This window comes from Papio anubis, chromosome 1 (genome assembly GCF_008728515.1).
Source record: "Papio anubis isolate 15944 chromosome 1, Panubis1.0, whole genome shotgun sequence".
In the NCBI taxonomy this organism is placed as follows: domain Eukaryota; kingdom Metazoa; phylum Chordata; class Mammalia; order Primates; family Cercopithecidae; genus Papio; species Papio anubis.
The window spans coordinates 122638760-122664889 of NC_044976.1; the positions used below are offsets into that span (position 1 = coordinate 122638760).

The 26130-nt window shown below is 42.1% G+C and overlaps 2 long non-coding RNA genes across 5 annotated transcripts in view; one reads left to right on the forward strand and one right to left on the reverse strand.

The window, feature by feature from the left end:
- Positions 1-235: 235 nt before the first annotated feature.
- On the reverse strand, positions 236-811 carry LOC103875923. The gene is made up of 2 exons (XR_002516155.2): positions 626-811; positions 236-541 (listed from the first exon to the last, which is right to left on the reverse strand). It is a non-coding gene; the product is annotated as an uncharacterized LOC103875923 (long non-coding RNA).
- A 337-nt stretch (positions 812-1148) lies between these two features.
- Positions 1149-26130, forward strand: part of LOC103875922 — a 42273-nt gene continuing 17291 nt past the window's right edge. For 2 of the 4 annotated variants that reach the window (XR_002516152.2, XR_002516154.2), the window contains exons 1-2: positions 18753-20127; positions 21231-21368. This is a non-coding gene — a long non-coding RNA (uncharacterized LOC103875922). Of the gene's footprint in view, positions 1261-18752; positions 20128-21093; positions 21369-26130 lie in introns of those variants that run through there. The other 2 variants (XR_004177294.1, XR_002516153.2) reach the window with 2 other exon arrangements.

Consider the following 26130-nt stretch of genomic DNA (forward strand, 5'->3'; position numbering starts at 1 on the left):
CTTAAAGTGCTGGGATTACAGGTGTGAGCCATTGCACCCAGCCAAATAGTGGGTTCTTGATGAAAGACAATTAGATGGTATCAATTTTTTTCTCTAATTAATGTTCCAGAAATCATGTGTATGTCTGGGCATATCTGAGGAAAAACCCCTGAAAGTAGGCAGAATCAATGATGTCCAGATTATGAACACTGAAAATGTTGATAGCTGTTGCGAAATTGCCCCTCAAGGTTTGTACTTTTTTTTTTTTTAAAAAAAGAATAAATTTTATTTATTTATTTATTTATTTTTCTTTTTATTAATGAGAACACTTGGACACAGGGTTAATACTTTTTGATAGGGAAAGCAAGTTACCTCCCAAGTTGGTGAGTCAGCAAGTCGACTGAGACACAAAACATCAAAGCCAGGGCATCGAATGTTGTGGCAAGAGGCGGTTCTGGAGCCGTCACCTCTGGAGGGGTCTCTGTTCCGGGGCTGGCTCCTTGTGCCTCATTTCCCAGCTGAGCCCATGGAGATCTCTCGCTCCAATCCGAGTCTCTGGGGCCTGGTAAAATTCCCCTCTGTGTTTAGTCACCTCTTGACTGGGAGCCAAAGCACAAAAGCAGTCAGCCCCATGAGCAGGAATTACCTGTTTCTCATCAACTCCGCTTGCCAGAACGGTCTGTGACTTTCCAGTTACTTTTCAGGGCCTCTCCTTGTGGTTTGGTGGGCGCTGTCTAGAGGAAGAGAGGCAAATAAATGCCCTTCTAGAGCAAGTTGCGTTTTAAACCGCAAGCTTGAAACAAAGCAGGTTGAGGATCACAGTATGTGCTGCTGGGCCTGAGGGGGCGCTGGGCAGCAGAAAGGCACACTCTGCCTGCAGCCTCGGGATCTGGTCGCCTGTGCGGGGAGTAGGGAGGAGTCCTGAAGTAGAGACTTCAGTCCTTAGCTCTCTAAGGCTGGCTGCTCTGCACCTCCCTCCAAGCCAGGCTGGCCAGTAAAGAAATCTAACTGTGGACAGGAAACGAGTGGTTTTTGTGATCTGTGCGGAAAGGGGGTTTTAGGCCTGGAGCAGAGTGGAGGCCCTGAGCCACTGCCCAGGAAGTGACTCATCTACCCTGATGTCTGAGTTGCTGCTTCCTTTATCTTGCAGGAGGGCGGGGGGTGGGTCCCTGGGCTGTGCCTGCCAGTGGAGTGCCTAGAGGCTGCTGGCTTCGGGGTCTCAGTCCTGCTACATCAGCAGCCAGAACTCTGATTTAGGGATATGAACACCGCCTGTTACAGGTATTTGGGAGCGATAGAAATGCCAGAAAACCCAGTCCCAGAAGCTGCTAGAGGGAAATACTGTTGTGGTGCCTCATTCCCTCCACCCACTTTCATTGCCCCACAATGCCAGAGGGTGGCAGTTCTGGTGACTTCACCAGCTGGGGGCAGGGAGAGGGAGGAGGTGTCTGGAGTTGCCTTGGAGCGGCAGAGCCTGGTGGGCAGGGTGGGGCAGTGCCTCACAAAGGCCACCGAATTCTTAATCTCTTTCAGGTTTACTCAACTAACAAGTAACTTGTAGAGTTACAGGAATCATGTGAGGCCTTAACCCTCAGAATACCAGGAAAAATGATCACCTTTTACCATTTAGGTCTAATGGACGCTTTTAATTATCTATCTGTTATCTGTGTATTTATCTATCATCTATCTTTTGATTCATCTTATAAATAACTTATAGAAGTAAGAATAGGAAAAAACCAAACAAACAAAACTGTGTTAGAAATAATAGGCCGGGTGCAGTGGCTCACGCCTGTAATCCCAGCACTTTGGGAGGCTGAAGCGGGTATATCACTCGAGGTCAGGAGTTCAAGACCAGCCTGGTGGTTAACATGGTGAAAACCCATCTTACTAAAAATACAAAAATTAGTTAGGCATGGTGGTGCATGTCTGTAATCCCAGCTACTCGGGAGGCAGAGGCAGGAGAATCGCTTGAACTTGGAAGGAGGAGGTTGCAGTGAGCTGAAGTCGCGCCACTGCATCCCAGCCTGGGAGACAGAGTAAGACTCTGTCTCAAAAACAAAAAGAAAAAAAAAAAGAAAGAAAAGAAATAAGAATTTAGCTATAGCAAACCCCAATTTTTACTCCATATTTCCTAGATTTGAAGCTACACACATATTTGCTTATTTTGTGTGTGTGTGTATGTGTGTGTGTATTTTGATGCAGTTAACTGCTCATCACCTGTCATGCATGAACCTGGCACATATCCATTTTGTAAATAGCTGACTCCAGAGTTCAAATACATCTGTAATAGATTCTAGTTTAGCATTGCTTCTGGTTCTTCTTGCATCTGCATTGTTAAAATGCAATACTTTAAAAAATTTTGATGGCTTATAATTTTGTTAAAGAGATGATGACCACCTTCTTTGTTCCATAATTGCAAAATATTTCATTTGTGGATTTACAAACATTAATTACAGTGGCCAATCCAGTGAATGCTTTTATGTCTGTGTCATCTATTTTTTTCTAATCACCCTGTTACACACACCTGTCTTTAGCATTAATCAACTTATAAACTGTATCAAGTAAATTTTGGTGCATAAACATTATAAGAGATAAAGAATAATGTCATACCTTTTTAGCCAAATGGGATGATTCAAGTTCTTGCAAAATATTATGTGATGCAGTTCTTCCTGTTGCACAAACATGAGAACAGATTTTGGTTTTTACTGTTATGCGAGATCATGAAGCCTTAGCAACACATTGTAATATAAGGAAAAATGAAGTGAGTAAACTGAAAACAACAACAGTGCAGTACAACAACAACAACAGCAGTACAAAGTCTCGCTCCCACGGACATTACAATATGCACATGTACTTGTGTACATTTTGCAAAATGTAGAAAATGTAGGTAGAAAAAAGAATAAAGCACCCACAATTTTATTATGCAGGTTAATTTTCCAGGGTATGTTCTTCCTGACTTGTGTTCTATGTGCATATAAACATTCATATTTTACTCTAAAGTGGGATAAGACTTGATTATTTTAACGTAACTATTTGTTATAAATACCTTTTCTTGTCATTAAATATTCTTCTACCTTGTCATTTTTAATGGTTTCATGGTGTAATTGGAATCTATTTTATCAGAGTGTTAAATTGACCAAGAGCATCCCATACCTCACTGTGCAAGTGTCAACACTGAAAAATATCATGCTTATTTAGGGTAGTGGTTGTCAAACTTCAGTGTGCACAAGTCTCACCTTGAGAGCTTGTTAACAATTCAGGTCCTTGGACACCACACTCAGAGATTCTGATTCAGGAGGTCAAGAGTCTGCATGTTAATAATTCTCACTCACCAACAGGGGATTATGAGGGAGGTGGTCACAAGAGCCCATGGTGAGGCTCTTTGGTATGACTGATAGAATAGCACTTTATAGGGTCACAACTCCCTGCTCCACTTTGTGGGGGCTTTGGGAGTTACAGCCCCCTCAGGGTAAGGTGGTTTCAGCTACACTAGACCTTTAGAGAATGGACCAGAGGATTGAGCTTAAGTTGGTATAGGGGACTGCTGGAGTCAGAGCTGGGGAAAATACCACACCAAATCGAAGAGGCAGGAATGTGTTTAGAACAAGGAGATCAAACTGAAGGCCAACAAACAGGAGGAACTGGAATAGGATCGAAGCGGGGAGGAAGGTCCCACCCATATCTGTCAATTAGTGTCAGCAGTGCTGTTGAGTGCTTGATCAATGGGCCGGTCAGTTTGGCTTAAAGGCGTCAAGTCAAAGAGTTTGCAAAAGCCCATGCTGTATATTACCCAAGTGTGATCCAGAGATTCTGTGATTCTCAAGAGTAAATAAAATTAATATGAATCATCCCCACACTAAATCCATGCCAGTAGAAGTTCCAAGTCCTTCTGGGTGAGCTCAGTGGGTCCCCAGGGTTCACATTCTCATGGCTGTCTCCTCCCAGTGTGGGCTATCTCCCTGCTTGACATGGATAATTAGGCCTCTTCTCTTAGATTTCCACCAAAAAAAACAAAAAAAAAAAAAAAAAACCCATGCAAATATGTGTGTATGTGTGTGTGTTAAAGACTTGGGAGTCTTGGGTGGGGTCATATCACACCTCACACAGCCTTCCACCAGCTGTGGACTCCTCCTTATTTTTTTTCCTCCCCTGTCCACCAACCCAGATTCCTCTCTTCCCATGACTAGCAGTTTCTCAGTCATATTTCACTGCTTGTGTGAGTCCTCCAGGTGTCACCCTCCACCCTGAACTCATGTCAAGACATTTTTCTGGGCAGTCCTACTCTGTAAGAAGAGACAGTTTGTTATTTTAATAACATTTTCTCCTTTCTTAAGCACATGCCTGAGTCTGTGCCTGTGGCAGGGATGGGGTGGGGAGGGGCATTCATTCTTGGCTCGTGGGTTCCCGCTCAGCAAACTGCAGGCTGGAGATGGTAGCCCATTCTCAGTCTGCAATCCTGGTCCCTAGCAAATGAACTGCCAGCTGTCAGCTCTGCACAACTCCATTAATGGAAGGTCAAGTTATTTTTACAGCTTTTTTGAGATGGGGGTCTCACTTTGTTTCTCAGCCTGAAGTGCAGTGGCACGATAATGGCTCACTGCAAACTTGACCTCTTGGACTCAAGTGATTCCACTGCCTCCTGACTAGCTGAGACTACAGGTGTGCACCACCATGCCCAGCTAATTTATTATTATTATTATTTGTAGAGACGAGGTCTTGCTATGTTGCCCAAGCTGGTCTTGAATTCCTGGGCTCAAGTAATCCTCCCACTTCAACCTCTCAGAGTGTTGGGATTACAAATGTGAGGCACTATGCCCAGCCTGTTTTTACAGTTTCTATCTTGGTCTTTTTGTTTTTTTCAGTAGGATGGCTGGCAGGAGGACTCCTCTGGGTAGGGATTTTTGAAATAGTTGCCTACCAGAGCTAGCTATAATATAGAATAATTGATGCTGAAATAAACGTGTACTAGACACTGCACTCCTATCCAGATTTCACAGACGAAAGCCATATTCTAATACCCATTTATTCATATGTTTTGACATTTCTGAAATCCAGGCGTGTCTTAAAATTGAAGTGCTCATTTAATGTAATAGTCACCCCCTGCCCGCAATTGCTCCTTTTTAATTGATGATGCCTCTTACAATTTTACAATCTAACAGTGCAGTAGGAACACCACCCCGTATCCCCAAAGGAACTGAGTTTAGGGCTTGTGCAGCACTCTTTGCCTTAAAATCTAAGTTAAAGATGAGCACGAGAAGGAGAGAATCTGCTGTCTATTTGAAATTCCAAGAAGGGGCTAGGTGTGGTGGCTCACATCTGTAATCCCAACAATTTAGGAGGCCAAGGCAAGAGGATTGCCTGAGCCTAGGAGCTCAAGACCAGCCTGGCCAATGCAGTGGGACCCTGCCTCAATTAAAAAAAATAAATTCCAAGAAGGAACACAAGGTTTAACCCCTCACCATCAGCCCAGGCCAGGGCAGTGAAGTGAGGTTTCTTCTCCACTCGCTATTGCCTAAAGCGGGGTCTACATGAAACATTGCAGGAAGTCACCACCAGGTGGCGCACAAGCCATGGACAAGAAGTGCGGAGGGCCGCACATCTCCAAGACCGGGTTCTTTCCGGATGGCCGCTAATGGGGAATTGAGTGGCTACTTACATTGCAGGTGAGCTGGCTGGGCCTGGTGAAGATAGATTTCGTGGAGCTGCTGGGAAAATGTTTGCATAGCACGGACAGGGACAGAAGTTAGGATTCATTCACTAGAGTAACGATATCTACGGAACGAATGCTTGCAACTCTCCTGCAATACAGGAGAGAACAAGATCGCACCTGAAGGGTGTTTTAGAAACTCCTGGCCAGGGGTGGTGGTGGGTGACTGTGGTCCCATCTACTCGAGAGGCTGAGGTGTGAGAATCGCTTGAGCCCTGGTGGAGGCTGCAGTGAGCCTAGATAGCACCACTACACTCCAGCCTGGGCGACATAGCAAGACCCTGTCTCAAAAACCAAACTAAACCAATCCCAAACCCCCAGAAACTCCTTCAACGAGTTGAGGTTTAATGTCATTCCCTCGGCTTCTACAGAAGATTATTGCAATGACGGACATAGAATAGATTCGTATTCTTGGGTTTTGTTCAATGCAGGTTGATATCTTTTACGCCGTTGTCACACATGTAACTTGGAGGGGACTCAAAAAGTCTGAAGCTGGGCTCGGCCTCAGGTGGAGGCATGAGAGGGCTGGGTGAGGAGGGAATAAAGCTGCCACCCAGTGTGGTTTCAAGTCTCAGGGCTGCTCGGGTGTTTTTCTCCTCAGGATTCAGCATGTTCCTCGCTGCTCCGTCTCTCTCGGCAGATGGCCTTGTTTGCTCTACCACAGGGAAGACAGAGCTGTTAGGCGCCGACTCCTCCAGCTCTTCCCTGCCCCTGTGCAGCACATTTATCCAGTTTTGTCTGCACCTTCGCCGTTTGCACTCCCTTTCCCACTGCAGAGGGGACCTGCTCCTCCCCAGGGCCCTGGACCCCACGCCCTCCCACCTAGCTCCTCAGTCTTCATTCATCAATGATCCCCTTTGCTTATCTTCCGCTTTCTGCTCTGTATTGCATTTTTCTCACCAAATAAACGGCCCTAAGCCAGCCTGCCATACTTCCCCTATCCTGACTCTATTTAGCTATGTCGGGTCTCCGGCTTCTTTTCCAGCCAAGCTTCTGCAAAGAGTGAGCCTCCAGATTTGGAAATATTTCCTTCATTAAATGCTAAATTCTCACAGCTGGACTTGGATATGTTTCTGGCCTTTTAATTGTTCCACTGACTTTTCCTCTCATGCCTATTACCACCGCTATCACAGTATGTTAATGACTTTAGCTTAGGATACTTTTAATATACAATAAGATGAGCCGTTTTATTGACACCTTTCCCCAAATTGTCCTGACTACTCTTGCCTGTATATTCTTCCTGATAAATTTTAGAATCATTTTTATACAGTTCCAAACACTTCATTACTATACAGTTCCTGTTCAAGGTATTGACTAATAAGGGGATAACTGACATCCTTATAACGGTGAATTCTCCCATCCAAGAAGAAGATGGCTCTGTGAACAGAACAAGGAAACATAAATCGGAGTTTCCTTTATGTTCTTTAAACCAGTTTGTATCAGAGGCATATTTCACATTAATTACTCCTAAGTGCATATTATATTGTTGTCGTTACTATTGTGATAAACAGAATCTTTCCCTGATATTAATTATTAGATTTTTATGGATATATAAGAAAGTTACTTTTTTGAGGGAAGTTTGTTCTATAACTGCACATTACTAAACTTTTTGGATCTCATACCTTTTCAGTCAATTCTCTTAGATGTCCTCAGTAGAAATACTGGTGTCTTAAACAATGACCATTTTGCCTCTTGGTTTCTAATTTGTGTACCTAATTTCTTTCTTTTCTGTTTTTTCAGCATTAGTGAAAAATCCTGTGGACACAGAACATATCCTTGTTCTTATGTTACATCCTCAGACAGGCTTTCTCTTATCCCCTTTTCCAGTCTGAATTTTGTTCTCCTTGTTTTTCTGTTTTATAATGCCCACTCTTTTCCTGTATAACTCTTATAGTTTATAATCTTAATTGCAATCCTCACTAGCCTGTCAGCTGCAAAGCTGTTTCTTTCATCATTGTGTATCCTGTGCCCTGCCATTGTCTGTCACATGGTAGGTGCTGCATAGATATTTGTGGAATGAAGGAAATTTCTTAATTTTAAAATTAGTGCTATGTTTTACCATTGTTGATTTTAAATAGAATTCTCCTTTCACAATTTTATTTATTTATTTTTGAGACAGGGTCTCACTCTGTTGCCCAGGCTAGAGTGCAGTGGTGCAACCATGGCTCACTGCAGCCTTGACCTTCCTAGGCTCAGGTGACCTTCCCACCTCAGCCTCCTGAGTAGCTAGAACTACAGTTTCGTGCCACCGTGCCCAGCTAAATTTTGTATTTTTTGTAGAGACGGGTTTTCACCATGTTGCCCAGGTTGTTCTCGAACTCCTGGGCTCAAGCCATCTGCCTGCGTTGGCCTTCCAAAGTGTTAGGATTACAGGTGTGAGCAGCCACACCTGGTGCTTTCATAATTTTAAATTAAAACATGTAACATGTATTTTTAAAATTCCATGTCTCCATAGAGCTAATTGCACAGGCTTTCTCCTCTGCTGAGTTCAGAATGAGTTGCATGAATGGGTTTCTCTTAGAGAACTGGGGTCTTCTAAATTGAACCACACCTGGTAGCACAGAGCGTTTCCTCGTGGAATCCAAGTGAAAAGAAAAACTGCTCTTGGGTATTTCGTTCAGGGATTTTCATCTATACTTACATGTAGGACTGATCTATAGTTTTGGGGAGCTTTGGAATTTTGATGTTAGGGGCTGTGCTATCTTTGGAAAAAAACCGTAAATCTTTCCTGATATTTGTATTCTTTGATATGGTTTAAATAGTAGTGTAGGAATGATTTGTTCCGTGAATATTTGAAAACATTCACCTGTGAAACTGTCTTGCTTAAAGGGTAAGAGGGTAGTTATTTGACAACTTTTTAAAATTGGTTATGATTACACTTCTTTTGAATTAATTTTTCTAAAAAAATCATCCATTTCCCCCCAGACGTTTTCCTTTCCTTGTGTTCTATCTTTCTAAGAATAATTGTTACAAGTCTATTCTTCTGTACTTGTAGCTAGATGTTTTTGGTATCTATGTGTCTATCTGTAGATATATAGACATCTATGTATCTATGTATCTTTCTATCATCTATCTATCTGTCTATCTATCTATCTATCTATCTATCTATCTATCTATCTATCTATCTATCTATCTATCTATCTATCTATCTATCTATCTATCTATCTATCTATCTGCCTATCTATCTAACTAGCTAGTCTTTTCTTCTTTGTTAATTATTTTAATTGTTTATTAAATGTCTTGAGTTCTTTGGCCTGTTCATCGATTCCATGGCTATTTTGTAGTCCATTGCCTTAACCATTTGTCCACAATATCTTGCTTTCTAGTTCTTGAATTTCTACTTAAAAAAAAAATCTTCTTTTTCCTGCTTTTCTTTTAAACAAATTTTATTGAAGTATAGTTGGTATATTAAAAAACACACATATTTAATGTATACATCTTGATGAGTTTGGACGTATGCATACACCATGATTACCATCACCACAACCACACTGAACATATCCATCACCTCCAAAAATTTCTTTGTGTTCTTTTGTGGTTTATTTTTGGTAAGAACACTTAACATGAGATACGTTCTTTTAATGTATTTTAAAGTGTACAATACCGTATTGTTCACTATAAGTATTATATTGTACCTAGATCCCTATAATTTATTCATCTTGCATAACAGAGACTTTATAACTATTGAAAATAATTCCTCGTTGTTTCCTCTTCTCAGCCCTTGGCAACCATCATTCTATTCTCTGCCTCTATGAGTTTGATTATTTTAGATACTTCAGATAGGTGGAATCATACAGTATTTGTAATGTTCTCTAACTTTATCCATGTTGTCACAAATGGCAAGGTTTCCTTCTTTTCTTATTTATTTATATGGAGACAGGGTCTTGCCATGTTGCCCAGGCTGGTCTCAGACTCTTGCCCTCAAGTGATCCTCCTGCCTCAGCCTCCCAAAGTGCTGGGATTACAGGTGTAAGCCACTGAGCTCAGCCAGATTTTCTTCTTTTAAAAAGCTGACTAATTTCCTGCTTTTCTTAGGTCTGTTTTGTGTATTAGTTTTCTAACTTATTGAATTGAATACTTACTTTATTCCTTATTTACTCCCTCTTGTTTAGTAAATAAAGTGTTTAAGGCTGCAGCTATAGACTTTAATATTTAGTGACTTTTAATTGTTATTTAAAAAATGTAGTCTTTTTTGCAGTTTTGCTTTCTTTTTCAACTTGAGTTATTTAGGAGTCTTTTAAAAATTTCAAGTATTTTTGATATATTCATCTATTATTAATTTCTAGTTTTATTGCATTATTATCAAACATATTAATTGCATTATGTATGCTTTTGGAATTAAAAAAATTGTTGTTGTTTGTTTTTGAGATGAAGTCTTGCTCCATCACTTAGGCTGCAGTGCAGTGGTGTGATCTTGGCTAATTTTTGTATTTCTGATAGGGACGGCGTTTCACCATGTTGGCCAGGCTGGTCTCAAACTCCTGGCCTCAAGTGATCTGCCTGCCTCAGTCTCCCAAAGTGCTGGGATTACAGGCATGTGCCACCATGCCCGGCACGCTTTTTGAAATTTGTTGAGGTTTTAATTGTGTTATGATCAGTTTTTAGAATCTTTCATGCTACTTAAAAATGTGTGTTTTGTAAAGTGGATAGAGTTCATATATATTACATAGAAATATTTAAAAAGATACTAACATATATTGATAGTAATCTTTATGGTAGGCATTGCATGAAGCATTTAATGCATTATCTCAGTAGGTAATATTATTTTTATCACTTCCATTTTCCAGATGAGAAAACTAGCATTTAAAATGATTTCATGTCCAACCTAAATAAAAGGAGTGTGATGGAGCCACAAATGCAAGCTGGGTTGGTTTGCCCACAAAGCCCATGTTCTTCACAACAATTTTCAACAAATTTTCTATGAACTTATTTATTCTCTATGTTCCTGCTAAAGATGGAGACATATGTCCCCTCTTCTATTGTTTTTATTTTTTCTGTGAGTCTCTCCTTGTATTTCTAGCTTGATTTTCTTTTCATTTGGATCCCGTATTGTTGGACATGTTTGACATATTACTCTTCCCCTAACTGTAAACTCCATGGCGGGAAGGCTTTGTCCTGTTCGTAGCTTATCCTCAACCCCTAGGATAGTGCCCGACACATAATAGTTGCTCAATAAATAGCTGTAGAATGATTGAATGACAGTTTTATCTTTCTGGTGGATTTTACTGTTTGACAATAAGAATGGATTCACTTATTGCTTTTATGTTGAATTTTATTGGTTAGATCTTAATATTGCAACCTCTGCTGTATTTGCTCGCATTTGTGCAATCTATTTTGTCCCTCCTTTGACTTTTAACTGGAGAGATTTTGTTTTAGAGGTATCTTTCACAGAAGCACAAACCAGGACTTGTTTTTGCTTTTTGTGGGCTCCAATAGGTAAACGTGAGTATGAATATTATTGAAGAATGGATAAAAATATGTTTTATGAGTGAAAGATAAGCCCTGTTCTAGAGGCCATGACAATGATGCTTTATCTCTGTTTTCAATCTGAGACTAGAAGAAAATCAAGGGGAAATTAATGCTTAGTAACTATTTCTTATACTTTTTATAAGGTTTATAATTTGGCTTTACAATCTGAAATGTCTTTCAGAAGAGCCTGGAGAGAGTTATAATTTATTGATATTAAACTCACAGGTTACTGAAGAATATTATACAACATTTAATTTTTCTTTTTACCATAAGCCATTCCTAAAAACTGTTAGAGTCCCAGAAACCAAAAGTTGAAGAATTGGACCTATGATAGATAGAGTCTGAGGTTTATGGAGGAAGAAAAAGCTGAGAATGCCTAAGACAATCTGCTTAGCCAACTGGGGAGGTGAAATTTTTTTGCAGCATCTGGATGTGACTTTAGAACTCATCCTCAGAGATCTAGTGTGCTTTTCAGATTTCCAAATATGATAGACATCATCCTGCTGGTCATCAGCATAATCTTCCCATCTTCCTTCCTCATCCTGGTATATATATTCTTCTTCTGGATCCCAAATTAGGTAGCAGCAATAACTTGCCCCATTCTTGTGATTCTTACACATCTCCAAACCTATATAATTGAGCCGATTTCCTGTATTTGTTGTTTCAGATGGGTCACGAAGAAAATAGCATAACCAGTTACCTTTCTTCTTGGGAAATAAGTATACCTCACAAGTTATTGGCCCAATTTTTCTGGTGGATGCTAATTCCTAAGGATCTAAATCTCTAAGCTCAGCTTCCTCCTGCTTGGGAAAATACTTTTGATCTGGTTCTCTCCCTAGCTGCTCTTTTGTTTCATGGTCAAATTCTCTCACAGATATGCCTTTTCCAGAGTTTCTCTCATTTTTGCCCCTAAGATGACCCTCATCCTTTTTAGAAGGTGGTTTTTGCTCTCTAACCTCTTGTCTTTTCATCATTCCTGGGTTCTGGTCTCATGTCTGTTACCTGGTGTCTTCCATAATTCCTAGAGCCTAGACTCAGATCTCTTTCTTGGTTTCTTTCATCATGCCTGGGTTCTGGTCTCATGTCTCTCACTTGATATCTCCTATCATTCCTGGACTCAACGCTCAGATCTCCCACTTGTCTTCTCTCATCATCTCTTAGTGTAAAGATCTGGTCTCTATGTTGGAATCCTTCATATTCTCTTGTAGTTATTCTCTGCTCTCTAACTTGGTGTCCTTCATCATTCCTGAGTCCAGGGCTCAGATCTCTCACTTGTTTTCTCCCATCATTCTTTGGTGTTGAGGTCTGAGATCTCACTTGGCATCGCTGATTTTCTGTTGGAGCTGGTATTTGATTTTGAATGTGGTGTTTCCCATCATCATCAAGTTCTAGGCTCAGGTCTGTCATATGGCATCTCCTATCAATCTCAGGTTCAGGACTCAGGTCTCTCACTTGGCTTCTCTTATCATCCCTTGCTGTGGAGATCTGGTCTCTGTGTTGGAATCTTTCATTTTGCCTTCGAGCTGATCTCTGTTCTCTAACCCGACTTCTCCCATCATACCTGGGATTTGGTCTCTGCACTTTAATTTGGTGTTCCCCATCATTGCTGGGATCAGGATTCAGGTCTCTCACTTGGCTTCTCTCATCATCCCTTGGTGTGAGCTGCTGGACCCTATGTTGGGATCTCTCATATTGTCTTGCAGCTGGTCTCTGCTCCCAACAGGACTTCTGTTATCACTTCTGGGTTCTGGTCTCATGTCTCTCAGTTGGTATCTTACACCGTTCCTGGGATCAGGACTTAGGTCTCTCATTTGGCATCTCTCCTTTTCCCTTGGTGAGGGGATGTGGTCTCTGTGCTGGAATCCTCGATATTCTCCTGCAGCTGGTCTCTGTTTCCTAACCTGGTGTCTGTTTCCATCATTCCTGGGTTCAGGGCTCAGGTCTCTCATCTGACTTCTCCCATCATTCCTTGGTGCTGGGGTTCTGTCTCTCACTTGGTGTCTCTGATTTTGTGTTGGACCTTGTTTCTGTTGAACGTAGTATTCCCCATCATTATTGAATTCTCGGCCCAGGTCTCTCACATGACATCTCCCATCATTCTCAGGTTCAGGGCTTAGGTCTCCCTCTTGACTTCTCTCATCACCCCTTTGTGTGGAGATCTTGTCTCTGTGGTGGAACCTTTCATATTGCCTTGGAGTTGGTTTCTGCTCTCTAACTTAACTTCTCTCATCACATCTTGGATCTGGTCTCTGCTTTCTGCCTTGACTCCTCCTATCATACCTGGGTTCTGGTCTCTCCTCCCTAATTTGGTGTTCCCCATTATTTCTGGGCTCAGGACTCAGGTCTCTCACTTGTCTTCTTTCATCCCTTGATCTGGAGATCTGGTCTGTATGTTGGAATCTTTCATATGGCCTTGGAACTGGTCTCTGCTCTCTAACTTGACTTTTCTCGTTATCCCTTGATTCTAGGCTTTCATGAGTCACTTGATGTCTTTCACTTTCAGTTAGAGCTAATCTTTGTTGCCTAAAATAAAATCTCCCTTCATTCCTCGGTTCTGGGCTCAGATCTCTGACTTGGTGTCTCCCATCATTTCTGGGTTCTGGTGTCTGCTTCCTAACTTGATGTCTCTCATAATTCATGGGCTCTGGGCTCAGGTCTCTCACTTGGCATTTCTCATTATTCTTTGTCACTACGGTCTGAATCCTTATCTTGTGTTTCCCATTTTCCTGTAGCATTGGTGTCTGATCACTGACTCCCAGTCTTTCATCTTCTCTTGGAGATAGTCTCTGCTCTCTAATTTGCTGTCTTCCACTATTTTGAGTATATGAGTTCAGTTCTCTCACTAGATGTCTCTCTTCATCCATTGGTGCTGAGGTCTGAGCACTCATCTCTTGTCTCTCACTATCTTTCACCTCCGGTCTTCGTTTTCTAATTTGTTGTGCTTCATTACCTTGTTGTGGACTCAGTTCTCTCATTGGGTATCTTCTTTTTTCATTTCTTGGTGCTGTGGTCTAATAACAAACTTGCTGTATCTCATTATTTCTTGGTTTTAGAGCTTGCTCTTGTTGCCCTGACTGATCTTGTGGTTCCGGTCTGTGGTCTTGTACTGGATGTTTTCCATAATTGCTTGGAACTGGATCCTGGTTTCTCACTTGTTTGCTGTCAACATCCTGAGATACTAGAATCTTGTCTTCTCTCACTTGATGCACCCCAGTATTCCTTGGTGTTGCGTTCTGGATTCTTACTTGGCGATGCTATCAACTCTTGGTTCTAAGATCTGCTCCCTACCAGATTGTCTTAGATAACCTTGGAGTTCTAGCCTCCTATCTCTCACTTGAACACTTCTGTAATCACTTTGTGTTGACTTATGACCTCTCTCTTGGTATCTCCCAGAGTCCTGGGATTCTAGGCTTGGGTCTCTCACTTGTCGTTGCCCATCACTATTTGCTGTTGGGATTTGGTTTCTCACTTGGTGTCTCTGTACATCCTGGGAATCTTGCCTCTGATCTCTCACTTGAAGACTGCCATCATTCCTTAGTGGTGGGACCTGGTTTTTTACTTGATTTCTTCTAACATCACAGATCTTAGAATTTAGGTCTCTCACTTGGTGTTGCCCCAAATCCTGAGGTTTAGGGCTTATGTGTCTTATTTGAAGTCTGTCAACATTCTGGGGTTCTGCACTCTGGTCTCTCACTTGACGCTGTCTGTCATGCCTTGCTATTGGGACCAAATCTCTCATTTGGAGCCTTTCACCATCCTGGGTTTCAGGGCCCAGGTGTTTTGCCTCACATCGTGGAACATCCTGCAATGTTCCACTCAGGTCTGTGACTCCCCTCAGGTCCCAGTGTTGTAATCTTCTCTCTGACTTGGTGTCTTCCAACATTCTGAGATTCTAAGGTCTGATTTCTCATTCTGTGAGTCCCATTATCCCTCAGTGTTGGGATCTGGTTTCTCATGTGGTGCCTTTGAACGTCCTGGGATGCTGGGTTCCAGTCTCTCATTTGATGCCTTCTGTCATGCCTTGGTGCTGGCATCTGGTCTCTCACTTGGTATCTCCCAACATCCTGGTATCTTAGGCTCTGGTTTCTCCCTTGGCCCCCTCCTATCATTGCTTGGTATTTGGGCTTGGCCTGTCACCTCGTGTCTTCCAATATTTTGTGGTTCAGGGCTCAGGTCTGTCACTTGATGTCTTCTAACATGCTGTGATTCTTGGTTATGAGTTCTGACTCCATGACTCTTATCATCACTGGGTGTTAGGATTTGGTCTCTCACTTTGTGTCTCCAAACATCCTGGGACTCTGGGCTCTGATCTGTCCCTTGACATTTTTCTTTATTTAGTTGTCTGCCTTTGAGTCCTTTTGCTTGTTGGCCTTGCATTTCAGATCTTCTCTCCATTTCCTTTGATTCAGGACAGAGAAGGGCTATTTATTTATTTATTTATTTTTAATGCATGCATAATAGGCTTTTGTCACTGTAAACACCAGCAAAATGAATTCACTGAAATCAACTGTTTCGTGACCATCTTGATCCAGCTGTTGGAGGACTTTTTCTGTTGTCTCAGACTTATTTGTTTTCTGTGGGAAAAAAATCAAGAAAGTAGTTTATGAATCATTTATTATTTTTTTCCTTCTCTTATGTTTTCTTTGTTACCAAGAAAATTCCTTAGGGGACATTTAAGAGTTCTGTTTTCTAGTTCTCTTTATAGCTATTTTACTGGATATTATTTTCTATGGCAATATTATATATATTTTTATATTTTGAGATCAGAGTAACTGAAATGTATATTCCTAGTATGAATAAAATATAGCATTGTTTTATTACGTATTTATTAACCACTAACACATCCTTTTTCCCCCCAACTCTCAATGATGACTCTGGTTTATAATGAAATCCAAGTCACCAAACTAGAACTCTCTCATTTATCCAAGCAAAGGAACAAACTTTCTTTAATGCGTACTCTTTCCTGAAGCAGTAGAGGAAATTTTTCTCTTTCTATCCAAAGCAAATCCATCTGTTTGTGCCCTGGAGTTCATGCCATTTACTTTATAAAAGACTGAGTTACTTCTGATAATTTCTCTTTCTCTTGACTTTTTGATGCTTTAGTCTCCACTGGATCATTCTGGACAGAGAAGGAGTATGCTTTATTAGCTATCATACTTTAAAAAATTTCCTGTGGGCCGGGAGCAGCAATTCAGGCCTGTAATCCTAGCACTTTGGGAGGCTGTGGAGGCGGGCAGATCACCTGAGGTCAGGAGTTCAAGACCAGCCTGGCCAACATGGTGAAACCCCATATCTCCTAAAAATTAAAAAATTAGCCAGGCATGGCCGCAGGTGCCTGTAATTCCAGCCACTCAGGAGGCTGAGGCAGGAGAATTGCTTGAACCCGGGAGGCAGAAGTTGCAGTGAACGGAGATCATGCCACTACACTCCAGCCTGGGTGACAGAGCAAGACTCCATCTCAAAAAAAAAAAAAAAAAAAAGAAAAAAATTTCCTGTGCACCACATTCTCACATCTCATGTCTCTTTCTTTCTACCACCCAATATCTCTTCTCACCATTTATTGCCAAGCTTCTTGAAAGAGTTATCTGTAAATGTCTCCACTTCTTTACTCTTTATTCTCCACTTCTTTACTCTTTATTCTCTTCTTTACTCTTTATTACTCTTTACTCTTTATTCTTTACTCTTTATGTGCCATTCTGGCATCCATATTCACCACCATACCAAGTGGTTTCCGTTGTACCAAATACAGTGGACACAATCTTTTCTTTACTTGACTTCTAAGCCTCAGTTGACACAACTGACTAATCCTTCCTTTGGAAACATTTTCTTATCTTGTATTTCGTGACATCCCACTCTCCTGGTTTTCATTCTATATCTTTGGCCCCATGTTTCCATTTTCTATCCTTGTTTCTCCTTTTCTTTTCTTTCTTTTTTTTTTTTTTTGAGACGGAGTCTCGCTCTGTCGCCCAGGCTGGAGTGCAGTGACCGGATCTCAGCTCACTGCAAACTCCGCCTCCCGGGTTTAGCCATTCTCCTGCGTCAGCCTCCCGAGTAGCTGGGACTACAGGCGCCCGCCACTTCTCCCGGCTAGTTTTTTGTATTTTTTAGTAGAGACGGGGTTTCACCGTGTTAGCCAGGATTGTCTCGATCTCCTGACCTCGTGATCCGCCCGTCTCGGCCTCCCAAAGTGCTGGGATTACAGGCTTGAGCCACCGCGCCCGGCTGTTTCTCCTTTTCTACTTAGCCTCTAAATGTTGGAGTTACTCAGGGTTTAGTATAGGACACTTTTCCTATCCTATGTTTTTACATTCTCATCTATTCTCATAGCTTCATACCATCAATTAGCAGATGATAATCAGATTTTTGTCTTTGTGGAAGCCAGATCTCTCTTCTGAGTTCCAGACATGTATGTCTAACTGCTTTGGTGACATCTTTTCTGTGATATATCACAGGTAGAATAAATGCAACATGTCCAACTCTTGATTTTCTTCTTATGTCTATTTCTCATTAAGTCCACCCCATCTCAGTAAATGGCACCACCATCCTTCCAGTTTGTCAAGCCAGAAGCTTGGTAGCTGTATTTGATTCTTTCCTCTCATTTACCCCTACAGTCCAGTCCATAATAAAGCCTTTTGTTTCTACCTCCAGAATATATTATCAACCCATCTACTTCTTTCCTTCTCCATTGTTTGGACTCCCTCAATCCAAGCTACCATCATCTTTTGCCAATACTGTTGCAGTAGCCTTTTTTTTTTTTTTTTTTTTTTTTTTTGAGTCAGGGTCTTACTCTGTCACCCAGACTGGAGTGCAGTGGCATGATCACAGCTCACTATAGTCTCAAACTCCTGGGCTCAAGTGATCCTTTTGCCCTAGCTTCCCAAGTAGCTGGAATTACAGGTGCAAGCCACTGTGCCTGGCTCTGCAGTAGTGTTCTAAGTGGTTTCTTTGCTTCTTCTTTTGCCCATCCAAATACAAAGTGAATTTAAAAATTTGCCCATCCAAACACTAAGTGAATTTAAAAATTTGTGATTTAGATTTAGTTATTCCTCTGCTCAGAACTCTTTAATGCCTTCCTATTGCATTTGGGGAAAGTATCTAAATGACTTAACATGGTTGAAAAAGCTCTGTCTGATTTAGTCCCTGCCTGGCTCTCCACTTTCATCTCCTGACATTCTTTCTGCCCAGCCACACTGAACTTCTAGTTCCTTGAGCACAAAAGCTATTTCCTTACTCAAGGACTTTATTTGTATTCCTTTTTATCCTGGAACACTTCCTATTCTTCATCTAGTCAACTCCTACACATCTTTCAAGTCTTGACTTAAATGTAATTTCCTTAAAGAATCTCCTCTGACTTCCCAACAGAACATAACTCTTATTATTGGTTTTGTTTTTTTTTCTGTTTTTTTATTTTTTCAGATGGAGTCTCGCTCTGTTGCCCAGGCTGGAATGCAGTGGTGCAAACTTGGCTCACTGCAACCTCCATCTCCCAGGTTCAGGCGATTCTCCTACCTCAGCCTCCAGAGTAACTGGGACTACAGGTACGTGTCACCACGCCTGGCTGATTTTTGTATTTTTGGTAGAGATGGGGTTTCACCATGTTGGCCAGGCTGGTCTCCAAATCCTGACCTCAAGTGATCTGCCCGCTTTGGCGTCCCAAAGTGCTGGGATTACAGGCATGAGCCACCATGCCCAGCCATAGTGTTTTTAACTATACATTGTTATGTTTATTTGGTTTATTGTCTATAAGTTTTTTGAAGGCAGGAACCATGTCTATTTTGTGGGCTACTCTTCCCAGAGCCTACAAAGATATCTGGCATGTATGTGATGCTAAGTAAATATCAGTTGAATAAATGAATTAATAAATATATAACAGGAATGATTCCAGATGCCAGAGAAACAAATAAAAGCACAAAAGGACATGGTCTCTGCCTTCATAGACAAGTAAACAAGTAATTATAACACACTGTGATAAGTGCCACAGGGGTGAAATGGGAGCCTGTATGACAAACACCTAAATAGGGTCACTTTGGCTGCATGTAAGTAATAGATTGTGGATAGTGTTGATAGGGAAGGACAAGAATAGAGGGGGAAGAGATCAATTAGGAGGTTATTGCAATAATTCAAGTCAAAGATACTGGTGGCCTAGAACACTTCAGGGGCAGTGGTTGAGGAGAGAAGTGGCCAGGTCTGAGAGATATTTATTTAGAAGTCAGAATCAGGAGGGCTTGGTGATGCAATTAGATGTGAGAGGTAAAATAGATGGAGCTGTCAAGGCTAGCACCCAAGTTCTTGGCTTGGACAAATGAATGGGTAGTGCTGCTGTATTTGTTTAGATATAGGATGTAAAAGGAAGATGAGGTTTGCACAAGTTGAATTTGAAATGCTTGTGCCATGTCTAATGGAGATGCTCCACGGGTCTGAAGCACAGGAGAGAGATATGGTTGATGAGGTGACTGAAAGTTTCAGCATACAGAGAGTGGTTTCAGCATACAGTGGTTGAGGCAGTGAGAGTCTATGAAATCCCCAGGAGACATGCATAGAGTGAGAAGAGAATTCCAGAACATATCAACCCTTAAGTGATGGGCAGAGGAAGAGGAACTTGAAATGACTGAGAGGAGACAGCTGGAGACATAAGAGGACACCTAGGAGAGGGTAGTGTCACTGGAGCCAAGAAGACAGTTCCAAGTAACAGAGTAAATGTGCAAGGAGTGAGTCCCTGTCCTTCTTACCTCCAAGGCCATTCCAAACTCTTGCCTGAGAAGTGTCTTGAGTTTTGTCTTGTTCAGCCTCTAGCAGTCTCCATCACTCTCTGCGTGCTTGTGGAAAACATCGATGATACTGATGCTGCTCCTCAGAAGATAGGGAGGCATCTTGTTTTGCCAACTGGAGTGCACCTGGAATGCACCAAGGAATACCTACGTTGTTTAATTTTCCTGAATCTCTATCATCCCTTCTTTCTTCATCTCTTGGAGGTAAATTACAGTGTAAAGATCTGATTTATTGGATTGTTTCTTATCTGACTCCTTTAGAGATTGTTTTTTGAGGGCCAGGACCGTGTCTTATCTATTTTTTATTTATCCTAGTGCTTCAAATATAGTAGAAGTTCAATAAACACCTGATGAATGGGTGCAGAAACAAATGAGTGAACCCTGATTTGAGTGATGTTGGATTAGGTCTGTGGTTCCCAAACTTCGCTGTACTGTAGAGTTATCAGGGGGAACTTTAAAGAAATAAAGACTCCAGGCCCCACCTCCAGCGAGAGTGGCCCAATAGGTCTGGGGTAGAGTCCTAGACTCTGCATTTAAAAAGCTCCCCAGTGATTCCTTTGCAGCCGCAAGAACTACTGGCCACCTGACCTCTGGGATCCTTTGCAGCTAGAAAGTTTTGCAATGGCAGTAATAATGAATTAACTGACTCAGCAAGTATTTCTTAATTTCCTTTGTGCCAATGCTGTGTTGTGTTCTGGGAGAAGAATAAGAAATAGCTCCTTTCCTCAAGGAATTCAAAGCTTGGAGGAGGAGATGCAGTTATGTCAGTACAGTCTCATAATTTACACATAGCAGTGGCTAGGGACTAAGACAGGAGCTCTTCTTAGATGATGCCATTTTTGAAGATGATAGAGCAGTATTTTTAAAACATGGGCAAAGTCCACTAGGATATTGCTCCTGTCATTCTGATTACAACTTGTCAGTGTTAGAAATTTCATAGAATTTTCCAGAAAGCCAAAGCTATATCTGTGCAATCTAATTGTCTACATAAGAATACTAAGAAAGGAAAACATTTATAAAAACACAAATAGAATTTTTTTGAAGAACTTACCTAGATTGCCAAGAGAAATGGAGGACTCAGGCCTGAGAGCTTATGGAATACTGGGCTTGGGGATCCTGGTGCTTATACAGGGATTTTAATAACAGCTTTTAACCTGCCATCTTTTGCAGGCAACACCCTTGGTGTATAATGGACTGACTGATTGCCAACCAAACCCCCTTCCACCTGTTTCCCCTCTCAGCGGGGCTTTTAAACTCAGCATTTCCTTGAATGCCACCCCTATTTTGCATTTGTTCTGTGTCTACAGCCTGGCTCCTGAGGGACAGCTACTTCTCACATCCCTGTGGGGCCATAGTACCACCAGGATGTCTTGACAGTGTGCTGAAGTACTCTCAAGAAAAACCTTGTGAACCAAGAGTGGCCTCATCTCCTGCAAGTAAAATAAGTGAGTTCTTAACCTGAGCCATTTTAGTCATGAACAAGATCGCTTTCACTGTCTGCAATTGTACATTTTATTTGGATGTGTTGAGGCTGAAGTGCCCAGTTGCATTAGATGCTTGCTATACTGTGATGTAAAACACAAATGTGGGTCTGTCTTAATCCTCACCTGGCCTGTTCCTTTGGTGGGTGGTTCTGTGCCTCATGACCCGTCTCCCTGTGTCTATCTGCTGTCAAAGCTGTCAAAGCATAAGATGTTTGCCCTGTGTGAGCGATAACAACTTTTCTTTCTTTTTTTTTTTTTTTTTTTGAGACGGAGTCTCGCTCTGTCGCCCAGGCTGAAGTGCTGTGGCGCGATCTTGGCTCCCTGCAAGCTCCGCCTCCTGGGTTCACGCCATTCTCCTGACTCAGCCTCCCCAGTAGCTGGGACTACAGGCGCACACCTGGCTACTTTTTTTGTATTTTTAGTAGAGACGGGGTTTCAACGTGTTAGCCAGGATGGTCTCGATCTCCTGACCTTGTGATCTGCCCACTTCGGCCTCCCAAAGTGCTGGGATTACAGGCGTGAGCCACTGTGCCCAGCCGAGAGATAACAACTTTTCTTATTCGGTGGTGATAGCAGCAAATGTTGGACACAGGAGAGGATCTGTGGGCTGCAGAGTTGGTGGTCTGTTGAAACGTCACTTCTTGAAAATTAAAAACCATTTTCAATTTCACCAGCCTATAAGTAGTTTTTTTGTTTCTGAAGAAATTATGTATAGGTGGATGCACTCTAACATAATCCTTTATGATACTACAAATAATTCCCACTCACCTTTGAAAAAATTTATCAATTTTTATTTTAAGTTCTGAGGTACATGTGCAGGATGTGCAGGTTTGTTACACAGGTAAACGTGTGCCATGGTGGTTGGCTGCACAGAGCAATCCATCACCAAGATAATAAGCCCAGCACCCATTAGCTACTCTTCCTGATGCTCTCCCTCCCACCGCTCCCCCTCCACCCACCTTTACTGCAGGCATTCTGTAGGATTCTCTGAGATAGCTAGTTCTATAATCTTGTTAATGGCTATGAAGTAAGCAGTATTGGAGACATCTTTAATAGCCTGTGGATATGACAAACAGATTGAAGAGCTGTCAAATCAGGTAAGTGAATACAGGCAAATGTATTTCCTGAGGAGCATGGAACCCCCTTTTTTTTTTGTTGCTCACCCTGATTTTGAGAATAGCTCCACAAGGAGACACCTTTCGGGCGTGGGGATACTGAGGCCCTAGGCTACTGCTGTTTCCCAAAGCAACACAAGCCTGGATTCTAAATCTGTTTACATCTAATTTGGTTTGTTTGTTTTTAAGTCTCCTCCATGACTTCTAAAATTGTATGTAATAAAGACATTTTTAGCTTTCCCTGATGTCCGTAATAAAAATATAAAATGTCTTCAGTTTCTCTCCTAAACATCCCCATGGCCCTGGGGAGTTTATTTTTTCTAGAATGTCTAAAGTGTATTATTTATTCAAAACAAAACAAAATAGTTTCTGTGAGGAAGTATTCCAGATACTTGACTCAATAATATTTCATTATTTTTGAATTTGTGTAGGAAACCCTTTCATGCCCGTATTCAGACAGCCCCAGGCATGGCTGACTACTGAAGCAGGAGGAGGGAGGTCTTTCTCCCCAGCTTGCACGCCACCCACCCTGGGTGACCCTGGAGGAGTTGACTGCCCTGTGTGTCTAAAGGGCAGGAGCCTGATGAACGGGCTCCCTGTGGTCATTAGTTGCCGTCAGGGTGATTAATAAGAGTAATAGAGATAATTATAATTCTTGCTTTGAAAAGCCTTGCTTTTGAGGGAATTATCCTTGTGCAAATGTCTCCCCACCCTCTTGGTAAATCGTCTTTGGCAGCCAGACCTGCAGCTTCTGGGTTTTGCCTGTGGTCTCAGGGCTGCTATTGCTGACACACCTGGTCTGCTGCCCTTCTCTCCTGAGTTTGGCTTATCTGATTCCTGGGCCTTCTTGCTTTTCTCTGCTCTTTCTCATTTTCTGGTGGTCTCTGTTCTCTTTTCTGTCTTCCTTTTGTCTTCCCCCCTTTCAATGTTTCAATCTCTTTCTGTTTCTCATTGTCTCTTTCTTCATGTGCCTTTTCTTACCTCTGTCTCTTCCCCCTCTCTACTCCCACCCCATTCGTTCCAGACTTGAAGTCTCCATTCAGTTTGATCTTTTCTTTCATTCTTTTACCTAAAAATTTATTAGTTTCTATCAGGGAAAATAAAAGCCAAGTAGACTGAAAATGAATACATCCAGTTCTTGCTACGAGAAGGGAAAGCGACACTTACTGTGTGTCCACACCAGGAGATAGCCTGCCACAGTCACACAGTGGGGAGGCCTGCTTGGTGCCGGGGCCCATGCTTTACCACCCACACTGCCTGTATGAGCAGGACATTTTCTGACCCAGAGTCCATGCCCAATGGTGACAGAATGACTTCTGTGGTGACACTCTTCTGGTGACATAGTCTTTGCGCCTCAGTGTCAAGGTTTGTCTTGACACTGCCTGAGAGGAGTTTCCTGGAAAGTGTCCACAGCCATGATTACATATAAGAGGAGACTGCCAGAGTCATTTGAAGGCATCAAGTTGTCTGTAGGAGAAGCTTGGTGATCGGAGGAGTTGCTGCTGGGGGTGGCTATCCTGAGTGCACATTTGGACTTTGCCTGCTCGGCAACCTCAGGCATCTTACTAAATCTCTCTGAGCCTCAGCAGTGGGATCTAGTGGTCACCATTTCTTGGATGTGTCACAAGGATATGGTGTGGCTCAGGGAAACACTGGATTGTAATGTGTTTTAAGCTCATCTGAAGAAAAGCACCGTGCAAATCCCAGTTATTGTGTTTATTATGAGGTTCAGCATGACCAAATGCAAACAATTTGTTCCATCCGAATGAGGCTTTTAAAAATACACTGGGGCCAGTAATTACAGGAATGTAGGCTCCCCTAAACATGTTCACAATTAGGAAGGGATGTAACTGAATGAACTGGGGCATGGCAGGGGACTCTCAGATCCTTGACATGTTCTTGGTTAGCTCAGTCAAACTTTTCTTGATCAGAAAATGGAAAAAAGCAGAAAGTTCTCATCCCTTGTGTCTTTCTTAGAAGAAGATAATAAACCCAGTGGCCAAAGAATGTTAACATTTAACTGACTTTCCTTATGTATCAAGACCTTTTTCTGAAACTATGATTGTTAAGGATTTTAAGACCCAAATCAGTATGGGGTATGATTTTCTTGTTTGTGATTAAAACATGGAAGTAATTATAGATCTCAAAGTAATTTTTATTTACACAAAAATAATATATACATTCCTGATCCTTGAAAAAATTGAAACATTACTTGATGACATCTAAGACTTCTTTGACTACTACCGTCTCTCCTGATTCCCTTTTACTTTTCTCAGAGGCAATGACCATTATCAGTTTGGTGTTTTTCTTTCCAAGCTTTTCCATCTTTAGAGGTAGAGAAAACCAAGGTGGACACGGTACACAAGTCTCCACATGGTTTTCCCCTGTAGTTTAATCTCATATCCTGGGCCAGGTTGTATGCTTCTTGAGACCAGAAACCACAGGAGCTCCTTGATCTGATTCCATACCACTCCCAGGCCTGGCATAGAATCATGGAGAAGTGAGGGGAATGGTGAGGAACAGTTAACTAAACCCTTGTTTGAGAAAAATTATTGTCCCGCAGTTTACTCAAGTAGAGCTAGTAACTCAGCTGGGCAAATTTCAGATTCTGTGTTTCAAAACCGCCTCAACCTACCCAGTGGAAACCAGAATATTCTCATGGCTTTACAAAAACGCCTGAGCTTTAAGCTTGATCTAAAGGGCTCAGCAAAGAAGCACGACTGCTGAGAGTCTTCCTGTCTGCCTCAGGCTCCCTGTCTCAGCCTCCAGGTATCCCTATCCTCATGCTCCACTTGCCCAGACATAGACCTAAAAGAAACTCCTGTCCATATTCGTGGGGGTCCCTTCAGGGGCAGTTGTGTGTCATCAGCCACCCTCAGAGTTGGCTCCGAAACATTCCCTGGTTTCTCCTTCAGTGGTTTATGAAGGTCAGGAAGAAACACATGTGATATTTTGTGGAGGTTCTGGACAATCCTAATGTTGTCAGGAACCCTGCTGGCCCCTTCAGATGACATATACACCCAGACATATATCGATAGTAATGGAAGAATTCCGTCTTTTCTTCAAATTCTCTTTTCTTTCTATTTTTACTTTCTTTCCTTAAAATGTTGCCTAGGATGGGTTCCTGTGGAAAGGACAGTGCTGGGGTTGCAACTCCTATCTCAGTGGTTTGACAAGTTCTCAAGAAATAAGGTTTATGGCTGTTTTTAGGAGACTCCACCACAGGCCCTCCTCACCATCCAGGCTTCTCTCCTGTTTGCCCATATCTGGAATAGGATTGACTGTACTCCTGGCTCTCTGGGCACCACACCCTCTTGCCTGCCTCAATGCCTTTGTTAATGTTGTTCCTTTTGGCCTGAGGGGAACCAGGCCCATCTCTGCTAGCCAAACTCCACCTTCTCCTGGGAGCCTTCCCTGGTGACTCGGTTGGGTCCACATTTCGCTGACGTCCTCTTCTCCCACTGTCATCATCATTGCTCGCAACATTCCGACCATACCATCCTCCTTGTTGTTCCTTGAATGTGCCAGGCATGCCCATTTCCGGGCCTTAGTACATGCTGTTTCCTCTGTTGAAGTGCTCTTTTCTGAAGTGCATGATTTTCTTCCTC